At 39.8% G+C, this 14,342-nt stretch overlaps 1 protein-coding gene across 3 annotated transcripts in view; it reads right to left on the bottom strand.

Moving 5' to 3' along the window:
* The window catches only part of LOC115212001 (tetraspanin-5-like), a 181,429-nt gene that overhangs the window by 152,869 nt on the left and 14,218 nt on the right, over window positions 1–14,342 (bottom strand). Inside the window, exon 2 of one of the 3 annotated variants that reach the window (XM_036503062.1) lies at window positions 2,040–2,106. The exons of the other annotated variants lie outside the window; for them this stretch is intronic. The gene's annotated coding sequence lies outside the window, so the exon portion shown is untranslated. The remainder of the gene's footprint in view (window positions 1–2,039; window positions 2,107–14,342) is intronic. 3 annotated transcript variants of the gene reach the window in all.

The following is a 14,342-nucleotide window of genomic DNA, read 5'->3' on the forward strand; positions in this document are numbered from 1 at the left end:
AGTGTCGAATTTTAAGTGAGCTCTGACCAAGTAGATCTATGATCAAAATGTGTGCCAGCTTTTTTGCCAAGCATAGAGAGCAGTGGGTAATAGAAAAGGAAAATCCAAGACTGCCAAGGGCCTCTCCTGGGATGCAGTCATATTGGTTTTTGATGGTGTATAGAAAAAAAAACTAAAAAAAGCTTTCGTTTTTTAAAAGCAAGTATGATGAAATTTGCAAGGGATTTGTCTGTTATTACTTGCAAGTCAACTGCTAACAGAAACAGATTCATGTTGACCCCCTGATATTGTGTTATTGTTATGAAATCAACTGCTGTAGTTGTTTAACCCAAAGATCAAAGACATTTCAGTCCATAATTGTCTAATGTCCTTTCCTTTTTAAGACTGTAGGATGCAATATCAAATGAAATTTCACTGCTAATTCTAGCAGGTTGAGCAACCGCATACAGGCAATCTTCCTAGTTTATTGCAGTTGGTGGTGAAGCTGGGGTTTTTTTTTTGTTTTGTTTCTTTTCATTTTTTACTGTTTAGTCAGAGAAAGAAAAGTAACCCAACCCTTTTATTTTTTCTTAATCAGGGCCTCCCTCCAAAACTAGCAGAAGAAAAATACAAAATTATCTTTAAACCAGAGACTTGGCCCATATCCTTGCAACAGAGTGAACTCTGAAACCACCAACCGAGGACTATACCTCGCCAACTTGCTACCTATATTCTGCCAACTTGCTTGCCTACACTTTGCAAACTTGCTTGCCTACACTTTGCAAACTTGCTTGCCTACACTTTGCAAACTTGCTTGCCTACACTTTGCAAACTTGCTTGCCTACACTTTGCAAACTTGCTTGCCTACACTTTGCAAACTTGCTTGCCTACACTTTGCAAACTTGCTTGCCTACACTTTGCAAACTTGCTTGCCTACACTTTGCAAACTTGCTTGCCTACACTTTGCAAACTTGCTTGCCTACACTTTGCAAACTTGCTTGCCTACACTTTGCAAACTTGCTTGCCTACACTTTGCAAACTTGCTTGCCTACACTTTGCAAACTTGCTTGCCTACACTTTGCAAACTTGCTTGCCTACACTTTGCAAACTTGCTTGCCTACACTTTGCAAACTTGCTTGCCTAACTTTGCAACTTGCTTGCCTACACTTTGCAAACTTGCTTGCCTACACTTTGCAAACTTGCTTGCCTACACTTTGCAAACTTGCTTGCCTATACTTTGCAAACTTGCTTGCCTATACTTTGCAAACTTGCTTGCCTACACTTTGCAAACTTGCTTGCATACACTTTGCAAACTTGCTTGCCTACACTTTGCAAACTTGCTTGCCTATACTTTGCAAACTTGCTTGCCTATACTTTGCAAACTTGCTTGCCTATACTTTGCAAACTTGCTGCCTATACTTTGCAAACTTGCTGCCTATACTCGTCACTCAATTCACTACCAATTTGTTGCTTTGTTTATGTTGTCAATAGTAATGGAGACTTAGCTACTATTTCTACAAGTATGGGCAACTACATAAAATCTCCTACTTGATGGCTTGAAAGTAGATTGCAGAAATGATACGAGGGGGTGGAGCCAACAATTCCTGAAGAACAGAACCAATTGCAATAGTGGTTGATAGAGGAAATGGAAAGAGAAAACAGCATTGCAACAGATTAGATTTTGAAGGGATTTCAATAACAAATGGGTTTGTCTGTTTTTATTTTTATTTTTCCCCCCCTTTTTTTTTATATTCTGAATGAAGATAAAGATGCCATAAATTGAAAGAGTAATGCCAACCCAGCTACATAAGAGAGCAATATTCCAAAATGAAACATATATTAGGTTTTATAAAGGAGTTATTTGAAAAGCCTTAGAAGCTTTGCAAGCTAACAATAAAATAAAAGTAATAATAAATAAATGCTTTTCTTTTTTCCCTCCTTCTTTAAATATATATCAGCTTCTTAAGCCATGTCTGAAAGATCATAACCCAATGATCATAAGTTTAAAATAACTGATGCTAATGATGCAGTGCACTGCACCACTGAATAAAACCAATTACATTAATTGCAGCATTCAATTAGAGATGATTGGTTAAGATGGTTAACATCTCTGACTTGCAAGGTCTTCTTATACCAATATATGAAAGACAAAAAAAAATAACAAGAACATGTAAAGTCCAGTAGTAATAACGGAAGTGAACAAATATTATACAGATACAAATTTGGCACAAACAAACCCTAAGAGCCATTCACTGGCAGTAAAAGCTACACCTACTACTACTATCACAACCATGCATTACATAGGCACAAGGCCAGAAATCGAGAAGGCATGGAGTTAATTATATCAACCCTGGTACTCAGGTGGAACTTTATTTGATCAACCAGCAAAGAGTCGAAAGGCAAAGTTGATTTTGGCAGGATCGGAACTCAGAATGTGAAGAGCCAAAAGAAATACACAAGACTCAAACAATTCCACCAATTCACTAGCCAGGTCTGTCTTACATGCAATAGCAGCTGTTCAACAACTCTACCAGTCAGTAATGCTCAGGCACTGGTTGAGTGTGTGCTGAATAGTTTGTCTTGTTTGTAACATGGACAGGTCTTGCTGACTACTTTTGTGCCTGCAGTGTCTATTTTGAACCAGCAATGCCCCCTCATAGCACTGCCAGGCCAGGGATTTTGGAAATTATCCACAGGCCTGGGGCAAAAGTCTTCAGGCACAGACCAGCCAGTTGATTTTCATCAGCACCAAGTTTCCCCACCTGCCACAATCTCCAACTGGTAGAAAGCTGCAAACATTTAACATTCCAAATGTCAAGTACCCTGACTTGGTATTTGTTTCACCCAGGACTGTAGCTCTGTCAAAGAAGTGAGCAGTGAAAAAATGCACCTGACAAATAATAATTCCGGTTGTATGGTAGTAGAAGGACCAATTAACTACTCAAACAGTCTGTGTAAATGTATGAATTTGAGGAACCAACCAACCCATGCTAATCTGGAAAAATCCATGTGAAATGTGCACTGTTTTTTCAAAAAAAGTGGGAAAGATAATGGTACTGATAATAAAAAGTTGATAGAGGAGTTGCACTGGAGATGGAATGATTTATAATTTGTATTCTGATACTGGTGCTGTACTATACATGGTGCTGTCCATGTCCATGACAATTCTCAAATGATCTAACGAGTCCAACTTACTATCAGTTGGATTTTGCTGAGGAAGTCTAAAGCAAATCTAAAAACTAAAGCATGTCCAGTGTTATAACTATTCTCCATCACATACTACCAGAATAATTAAAATATTAATCATGGATAGATGAAATAACTGAGGTAGACAGAGTGTATGATAGAATAATTAAGCTGAGACTAGTCTTAAATCAACGGCTACATTTATCTCTACATATGCTCCACAATGTGGACAGACCATTTTTATGAGGCCCTTTTGCAAACTACCTTGAAGACAAATATGTTAGGAAAGCCAATGGATTTCATGGTGTGCATGAAGATTACAGCTTCGGCTCTAGAAATGGGGAGAGAGTAAGGCTACTGGAGTTTTGTGATCCGATGATCTGCAACACTCATCATCATCATCCAGAAAAACAGCCAGCCACCTGATCACCTACCAATGTAGAGGGCACACAAACCAGATCGACAACATTATCACTACAAAACAGGATAGACGTCATCGTCATCATCATTTAACATCCGCTTTCCATGCTAGCATGGGTTGGCCATAAATGAACAACAGCTTTAAATCAATTTTCAGAGGCATCCACATCATTCTGACAGTCTCCTGTCAGAATGACGTGGATGTGTATAAATGCAAAGTCTATCCCAGGTGAGGAATGTACAACCTAACATGGGCAAAGGGCTGGAAGGACTCAGAGAAACAAACCAATATGGAAAAAAAGATATGGAAACTCAAAGACCAAGCAAACAGTCATTTAATAACTAATGGCTTTTCATCAATGCAAAATTAATGCCAGCAATACTTGAACTTGGAAATGAACATGGTAAAACTGTGTACTATCCTGCAGTTTAATCAGAGGTCCAACTATCTTGGTTATAGACATTTTAATCATTTAATATCAATTTCATACAACAGTACAAGAGTAGAAATTTTGGATGAGGGTAGAGTAGATCAAACCCAATATTTGATAATACTTGTATTATCAGCCGAAGAGATGAAAGGCAAAGCCAAATAGCCAAAGAATTTTCTCTGGCACTTAATCAATTCCACCAACCACTATCAATTTGACTCGTTCATTTACAACATAATTTTTTTCTTTGACAAATCCACTAGTTTATAGGAAATAACAATTGATTAAATCGATCCCAAAGCACAACCTGGTATTAATTTTTATCAACCCAACCAAACAACTATTGAATGTCAGTGAACAGTCCATCAGTTCCTACAATGAGAATCCAGTTTATTTGATTACCTGAATTCTTACTTGTTAAATTAACATGTGAATGAAATTAACAGACAGCTATGAGGAATAGTCAGGCACAGATGTAGCCATGTGGTAAGTAATTTGCTTCACAACCACATGGTTCTGGGATCAGTGCCTAGGGCATTATCAATTTTAGCCCCAGGTCAACCAAAGCTTTGGTAGACAGAAACTGAAAAAAGCTTGTCATGCTTGTATATGGTGGGCCAAACGTCCCGCACCAAAACATTTGACATTTTACTGATATTATTATTATTCAGTAGTCTTATTTTTATCACATGCTTTCACTGCACTACCGAGCGCAGCTCTGTGTGCCTTGGGTATGTGATGTGGTTTGTTGTGATGCTCTTATTTTCACTGTATTGAAAGTGTTTTATGCAGGATGTGTGCAGTACATAGCAGTGCTATTTTCTGCATGTTATATATACTAGTAAGTCCTGGTGTTTTTATTATGATTATTATTTATTGTATTCATCATGTACAAATACATACTCTTTACTCTTTTACTTGTTTCAGTCATTTGACTGTGGCCATGCTGGAGCACCACCTTTAGTCGAGCAAATCGACCCCGGGACTTATTCTTTGTAAGCCCAGTACTTATTCTATCGGTCTCTTTTGCCGAACCGCTAAGTGACGGGGACGTAAACACACCAACATCGGTTGTCAAGCAATGCTAGGGGGACAAACACAGACACAAACATACATACACACATATATATATATATATATATATATATATATACATATATACGACGGGCTTCTTTCAGTTTCCGTCTACCAAATCCACTCACAAGGCTTTGGTCGGCCCGAGGCTATAGTAGAAGACACTTGCCCAAAGTGCCACGCAGCGGGACTGAACCCGGAACCATGTGGTTGGTAAGCAAGCTACTTACCACACAGCCACTCATGCGTATTCATCATTATTTTATTTCATTTAGTTTTAGAAAAATTAAAGCATGTTTTCACAATTTCTGAGCTTATTGAACTTATTTTGTACATGACTTTGGTCCACTCTATCCTCCACCATTAACACCTGGTGCTGGTTTGTTTGTGTCCCCATAGCTTAGTGGTTTGGCAAAAGACACTAATAGAATAAGTAGCAGGCTTAAAAAAAAAATACGTACTGGGGCTGATTTGCTTGACTAAACAGTTCAAAGTGGTGCACCAGCATGGCCTCGGTTCAATGACAGAAGCGAACATAAGGTAAAAGACATGTACCTTCAACACAATTCTCAAGTTGAATCAGAATGACACTGTATGAGAAGGCATTGACTTATAGATAGGGTCCAAAGAGAGAGAAGGAAGAGATGGGGGAGAGGGAGAAGAGAGGGGAGAATGGAGAGGGGAGCAAGAGGAGGGGAGGGAGGGCGAGAGAGAGAGGGGAGGGGATGGAGAGAGAGGAAGGAGGGGCGAGAGAGAGAGGGGAGGGGATGGAGAGAGAGGAAGGAGGGGCGAGAGAGAGAGAGATATAGAGAGAGAGGAGAGGGAAAAGAGAGAGAGGAGAATGGAGAGAAGGGAGAGAGGGGGGAAGGAGAGAGAGGATGGGGAGGGCGAGAGAGAAGGGGAGAGGGAGTGGGAGAGAGAGGAGAGGGAGGAGAGAGGAGGGAGGGAGGGCGAGAGAGAGAGAGGAGGGGTAAAGAGAAGGAGGGGGAGAGGGAGGAGAGAGATAATGAGAGAGAGAAGGGGAGGAAAAGGGGAGGGAGGGAGGGAGGGAGGAGAGGGGAAGAAGAAAGAGAGAGACAGACAAACAGACAGAGTGAGGATGAAGGGCATTGATGACCTAAACAGGAATTGAATTCAGTTTGGGGATGAACACTGCAAGGAATTCTATCCAGTGCTCAAACACTTCAGCCAATCAACAACTTAAACTGAATACCACAAGGTAATTTAGTCCAAAAACTCTCCTGGCCTAATTAAATTAATATGTCTTTCATCCTGTCAAGGAAAGATGCAATAAATTAAAATACCAATCAAAAGCTAGAGTTTGGTATATATATTTCTTTATTACCCACAAGGGGCGAAACATAGAGGGGACAAACAAGGACAGACAAAGGGATTAAGTCGATTACATCGATCCCAGTGTGAAATTGGTACTTTATTTATCGACCCCGAAAGGATGAAAGGCAAAGTCGACCTCGGCGGAATTTGAACTCAGAACGTAACGACAGACATAATACCGCTAAGAATTTCGCCCGGCGTGCTAACGTTTCTGCCAGCTCACTGCCTAAATTGTTTGATATATAATTGACTGTTTCCACCTTATCCTTACCTAAAGTTTCTGGCTTTGTCTTTTATCTTCTACCTTTTACTTGTCCCAGTCATTAGACTGCGGCCAAGCTGGGGCACTACCTTCAGGAACTTTAGTCAAACTCATCAATCCCAGCACTTATTTTCTTTTTAAGCCTGGTATTCATTCTATCAGTCTCTTTTGCTGAACCACTATGTTACAGCAATGTAGACACATCAACACCAGTTGCCAAGTAGTGGGGGGGGGGAGACCTCAGAAACAAAGACACACACACATATGGCAGACTTCTTTCAGTTTCCATCTACCAAATCCACTGACAAGGCTTTGGTCGGTCCAAGGCTTATAGTAGAAGACATTTGCCCAAGGTGCTACACAGTGGGACTGAACCTGGAACCATGTATTTGGGAAGCAAGCTTCTTACCACATGGCCATGTCTGCACTTTGTGTCTAATTTAGGAACAGCCACTGCTGCTCACACAGTCGTGGTAGCTGCTCACTTTGATGTAGAGGAACAGGAAGTTGTAACATGCATTCCTTTTCCAAAAAGCATAAAAGTTAATAATAATAATAATAATTTATTTGATTACTCTTTTACTCTTTTACTTGTTTCAGTCATTTGACTGTGGCCATGCTGGAGCACTGCCTTTAGTCGAGCAAATTGACCCCGGGACTTATTCTTTGTAAGCCCAGTACTTATTCTATCGGTCTCTTTTTGCCGAACCGCTAAGTTACGGGGACGTAAACACACCACATCGGTTGTCAAGCAATGCTAGGGGGACAAACACAGACACACACACACGCATATATATATATATATATATATATATATATATATATATATATATATATACATATATACAATGGGCTTCTTTCAGTTTCCGTCTACCAAATCCACTCACAAGGCATTGGTCGGCCCGGGGCTATAGCAGAAGACACTTTCCCAAGATGCCACGCAGTGTGACTGAACCCGGAACCATGTGGTCGGTTAGCAAGCTACTTACCACACAGCCACTCCTGCGCCTATACATTTTTTGTTTTAAATAATAACTGCAAAACCAATTCCAACAGGGAATCCAAAAACTGAATTATGGAATCAGCTCACTAAGTAACTTACCAACAGTAATGTAGCATTATATTATAGCATTACCTCCTGCTACAACAACAACAACATGGGGAGAAAAATAAATAGCAAAAGCCTTATCCAACATTTCAACAACTGCTTCCTATACATATATATTTTTTGTTGTTTTTTTTTATATAATGCTTACTCCAGTTAAGCAAATCATTTCTCACCCTACTTTTTCATAAATAGTATATTTCCCACCCTATTAGGTTACAGCAGATTCCATTTGACAAGATTTTGTTTTATTTCTTCTTATTTTTCAAAGAAAGGTCACTGAGAGAGGAGGGAGGCAGCAACTTTTGCTGTGAAACAAATATTTCTGAACCGAGAGAGTTTTTGGAAGAAACCAACTACCACTGCTACCACTACTGTATCAGACTGCATCTCCTTATCACAGACTCAATTCAATTCTCAGGAGTATTACACAAATAAGCTAAGCAGTGGTTTTTAAAAGTTAGCTGTATACTTTAAGGTTCCAACAGGAACAAACTGGGCTGCTTGCTCTACACTGTAAAATTAGTGTAGCTATGTTTATTTATTTCAGGAAACAGTTGAAGGGTAGTGTATGGAATGACACATGCCGCAGAAGTGACATCAGCTCCTGGCAAACAGCTCAGACAAAGCAGGATTTTTCGAGGAAAGATCATTTACAGAAGAATGGTTTGTCAAATGTGTTTGCCTGCATCCTGTGAGAGAGAATGTCAACTCAGCACTTCAAGCCAACAACTGACTTATCAGTTATAAAATGGATCTCTGTTGCTTGCAGAGGACACCTCCCTAAACTCAACTAAATTGTGCTCAAGCTAAATGAGAATGTTCAAGCTGCTAGATATAGCAGCCCAATCTATCTTAACCCTTTAGTATAACCCTTTCATTACTGTATTTATTTTGAGATTCTCTGTTTTTCTCTCAATTATTTTAAATATAACAAAGAATTTAGTAAAATAACTTAGTTATCATTAAGTTAGTGTTAGGAGCATAAATTGTGACTAAGGTTTGGTGAAAGATTTTAATTCAAAACTTATAAAAACAAAACATTTGTACTAGAGCCAGAGCCGGTTTCAGCCGGGTTAGTAACAAAAGGGTTAAACCAGCCATATCAGGCCTGAATAGTGTACCTGACCTATGTTCAAAATGGCTAGGTTCAGTTTCTCACACCTCCCCTAAAATGTCATTATAAAAATAAGCAGTCACATCATCGAAATCTCAAAGATATGAAATAATGTATAATTAATTGAAAATAATAAGAATAAATAAGCATCGCATATGACAGAATAATCTGAATACTAAAGGGTTACTCTTTACTCTTTTTACTTGTTTCAGTCATTTGACTGCGGCCATGCTGGAGCACCGCCTTTAGTCGAGCAAATCGACCCCAGGACTTATTCTTTGTAAGCCCAGTACTTATTCTATCGGTCTCTTTTGCTGAACCACTAAGTGACGGGGACGTAAACACACCAACATCGGTTGTCAAGCAATGCTAGGGGGACAAACACAGACGCACAAACACACACACGCATATATATATATATATATACATATATACGACAGGCTTCTTTCAGTTTCCGTCTACCAAATCCACTCACAAGGCATTGGTCGGCCTGGGGCTATAGCAGAAGACACTTGCCCAAGATGCCACGCAGTGGGACTGAACCCGGAACCATGTGGTTGGTTAGCAAGCTACTTAACACACAGCCACTTCTGCGCCTATGATTTTGTTAAATATGATTTTGATAAAAACAAGAAGGACACATTTGATAACATAGCCCAAGATAAGTTGTATCTGAAAAGAAGGGTTAGTGAAAGTTAGACAACTTTCATCTAATGTCTACTCAATCTGGTTTCACTGGGAACGGGAATGGGGCATGCGATTGAGGGGTTAAACAACAACAACAAGAATCCTGTTTGTTCATATACAGCTGACAGATTGGGCTCCTGAAAGTTAAGGGCTCTGGTTATTGACACAGCACATAACCAGCACTAACAGAGTAGTGAATCATTTTGGTACCCTAACAATTTAGTCAACATAATTCAAGACTGACAGTAATTTTACATAATACTCCTTTGTTTTGAATTACACTATCTTTTATCTTTAACTTGTTTTAATCACTGGACTACAGCCATGCTGGGGCACCACCTTTAAGGGTTTAAACGAACAACTCAATCCCAGTACTTAGACAGGCTTCTTTCAGTTTCTGTCTAGCAAATTCACTTTCAGAGCATTGGTCAACCCAGTGCTATAGCAGAAGATGTACCCAAGGTGTGCTACATAGAATTGAACTCAAAACAATGAGGTTGCAAAGTAAGCATCTGAGCCACACAGCCATGCCAGCACCTATGATGAGACAAATTTCCTCCTGGATAGAAAACTAGTCTACTGCAAGTTACTTTCCTTGCAGGAGAAACTGAAATCAGCTAATAAAGCACCACTATATTACCCTGCAATAATTACTTCCAACTCAAGCCACAAAAGGAACCTTTATATGGCTGTTCAAAAAGCTAGAAATAGCAGCCTAATCTTCAAATCACAACCTCCCATCTTAAAGAAAGAAAAACAAAAGAATATGGACTATATGGCCCTATATACTTCAAAATAAGACAAGATAGTCAAAGCTGGACTGCCAGTAATCATGGGGCTACTCATTCAGAGTTGGCCTGGAGTTTAACATGAGCCAACAAGAAAATTTGTGTTTGTCTTTGGATGCATCATAAGGTTATAATTGAGTACAAACTATTAGGTTTTTGGCCTCTAACTACTTCCTTTGTTGCCTCCCTCTTACACACACACACACACAATGTGACCTGCAAGTAAAAGCAGCCAAATCCTCCTCAAACCACACCTTATCTTTAAAAAAGGTTATATTATATAATGTGGTCTAGAATACATTATCTGAAAATAAGAGATGGCCATAGCTTGATTGTTTCAATTACAGGTGTCTACTCAATCAGAGTCAACAACAAAAGCCTACTTCCAACTAAGCAGACTTGGTTATTATCGGTCAAATGTCTTGCTCATGGACACAAAAATAGAGTGGAAAAGGAATTGACCACTGATCTCCTCTATTGGAAGGTAACCATAAGAAAGGAAAGCCAAAGAAGATATAGAATGCCTGTAATTGTATGTCTGTTTTAGTAGAGCTGATCAGGAGCTAAACACCATCTTCATCATTTTAATGTCTGTGTTTCTATGGTTACATGGGTTGAACAGAATTTTCTGTGGTAGATTTTCTCCAGCCAGATACCCTTCATGTCTTCAACTCTCACCTCTTTCCAAGTAAGGTAACATTCCCCCAATGGCTAGATATGTTTTCATGGAAGAGTGCTAAGGACATCCCTTGTAACTATCAAGCAATATCAAAGCAAAGAGACAGTAAAACAAACACACACACACACAGAGCAGGCTTCTTTTCAGTATACTGAATTCAATCACAGGGCTTTGCTTGACTCAGAGCAACAGTATACAACACTTGTTTAGGGTTCTATTCCATCAGCCCCAGAAAGATAACTAACAACATTAACTTACCAAAGAGGTTATTAAGTATCTAAGTCAAGCTTCCTATAGCATCAATCATATCCATTATCCTTGAGAGCATATTGCATAATCTGGCTTTGAAAGATTAAAATGCCAACCATAGGTAAGACCAGGTTTATTAGTCCTACCTGTGTGAGTATAAGAGGTGTACAACTAAGTATGTCATTAGAGTATTAACTTACAGACTAAACAGCTATAAGTATGTATCTTGTCGTGTGCACTGCACTGCTTTTATTGCAAAGAAAATATCAATAGCACACTTTATCTGCATTTGGGTATGCACACATGCATGTATACACTCTACATAGATATATGACTTAAGGGTCAAGTGTTTTGTATCTGGCAGTTATTAAGCTCAATGTTGCAAGTTCCAATTTTACCAGGAGTGATAAGTGCCATGCATGAAACTTTTCACTTTTGTAACTTTCTGTTCATTAAAAAAAAAGTGTGTGTGTGTTTAGGGGCTGCTGAAGAGTTCCTGGCCTTAAGGTTATCGCAACAGGCCTGATTGGAGGCCCAGCTTTCTGAGTTCTTTTACTGGGATTAGAAAAACTGAAGGACCACTGCAATAAGTATGTGAATCTGAGAAGGGAATATGTTCTATAAAATCATAATTAACTGACTCTCTTGTATTTTCTTTTACTCAAAGCCAGGAACTTTTCAGCACTCTCACGTATATGGACCTATCTGTGTGTGTGTGTATATATATATATATATATATATAATATATATATATATATATAATATATATATATATATATATATATATGAGAGAGAGAGAGAGAGAATACCCAGTATGGACCTGAGAAAACCAAATAAGGCTCAAACTTGTAGACATGCCAGCAACAGAAACGTCTGCATATATCACCTTAATCAGAACTATTTCTATGACACACTCTTGAAAATGTCACCATTAATGAATGGCAGCAACTTTTACTGTAACTGATGACTTTTAAGGGACATTTTGGGTAACATTTTGATGTTTACTCATAGGTGCGGGAGTGGCTGTGTGGTAAGTAGCTTGCTAAACAACCACATGGTTCCGGGTTCAGTCCCACTGCGTGGCATCTTGGGCAAGTGTCTTCTGCTATAGCCCCGGGCTGACCAATGCCTTGTGAGTGGCCGCAGTCAAATGACTGAAACAAGTAAAAGAGTAAAAGAGTATCTTCCTACTTCAGAACCAGAAAATACTTTGACCTCCAGTAACCCTCTACAAAAGCTCAAGTGAAACCGCAATGGAATACTGTACAGCTGCTATTCACAGACATTCTAAACCATGTCATAAGAAAGATCACTCACCAATAACACACATCCAACTTCAACACACCAAAACGTCTCCTCTCTTTCACTTTTCAACTGTTACTACTACCGTGGCTTCTGCTTTTGCAGCTGGCTGCTCTCCTGTCTCCTTCACTCAGGCACACTTGGCTGTTCACTCATTTCACTTCCTCCTGTCACCCATAATGTATTCACACATACACACACTGCCAAGCAGAGTCAATCCCACTGCTTGGCAACTAGGGCCTTTTACTACAGGTCACAGGTCAACCAAAGCTTGGAGAGTGGATTTGGTAGAGACACACTGAAAGAAAATCATGGTATGTGTCTGTGTGCATATATATGTGTATATATATATCATCATCATCATTTAGCATCTGCTTTCCATGTTAGCATGGGTTGGACAGTTCAACTGGGGTCTGGGAAGCCAGAAGGCTGCACCAGGCCCAGTCTGATCTGGCAATGTTTCTACGGCTGGATGCCCTTCCTAACGCCAACCAATCCGTGAGTGTATTGGGTGCTTTTTACGTGCCACCGGCACAGGGGCCAGGCGAGGTTGGCAACGGCCACAATCGGATGGTGCTTTATACGTGCCACCAGCATGAGGCCAGTTGGGGCAGCGCTGGCAACGGCCACGTTCGGATGGTTCTCTTACGTACCACCAGCACTGGTATCACAGCTGCAATTTCCATTGAGATTATATTTTACTTGTTTCAGTCATTAGATTGTGGTTATACTAGGGTACCATCTTGAAGAATTTTCAGTCGAAAGAATCGACCCCAGTACTTATATTTCTAAGCCAGGTACTTACTTATTCTATCGGGCTCTTTGCTGAACTAAGTTATGGGGACATAAAAATACTAACACCAGTTGTCAAGCAGTGGTGTAGGACAAATACAAACACACACACACACAAGCATTCTTTCAGTCTGTCTACCAAATCCACTCACAAGGCCAGAGGCTATAGAAGACACTTGCCCAAGATAGCAAGCAGTGGAACTGACCCCAGAGCCATGTGGTTCTTACCACACAGTCATACCTGCACCCAAGAGATTTATATATATATATATATATATGTGAGTGTATGTGTTTTACTGTCTCCTTGCCTTAACACTGCATGATAGTTGTAAATGAGTAACCATCATGCAAGTTGGGTCTGTTTCCAGTAATCAGCATAAACATGTGGCTGTGTGGTAAGTAGCTTGTTTACCAACCACATGGTTCCAGGTTCAGTCCCACTGCGTGGCACCTTGGGCAAATGTCTTCTACTATAGCCTCGGGCCAACCAAAGCCTTGTGAGTGGATCTGGTAGATGGAAACTAAAAGAAGCCTGTCATATATATGTATATATATATATATATATATGAGTGTGTGTGTTTGTTTGTGTGTCTGTGTTTGTCCCCTTAGCATTGCTTGACAACCGATGCTGGTGTGTTTATGTCCCCGTTACTTAGCGGTTCGGCAATCGAGACCGATAGAATAAGTACTGAGCTTACAAAAGAATAAGTCCCGGGGTCGAGCTGCTCGATTAAAGGCGGTGCTCCAGCATGGCCGCAGTCAAATGACTGAAACAAGTAAAAGAGTAAAGAGAGAGTAAAGAGTATGTCTGATCATGGGGGAAATATTACCTTACTTGGAAACACATAAGGGTTGGCAACAGGAAGGGCATTCAGCCATAGAATATCAGCCCCAGTGAATTCTGATAGACCCATGCAAGCATAGAAAAGTGGATGT

The sequence above is a fragment of the Octopus sinensis genome, linkage group LG5, assembly GCF_006345805.1.
Source record: "Octopus sinensis linkage group LG5, ASM634580v1, whole genome shotgun sequence".
Classification (NCBI taxonomy): Eukaryota; Metazoa; Mollusca; class Cephalopoda; order Octopoda; family Octopodidae; genus Octopus; species Octopus sinensis.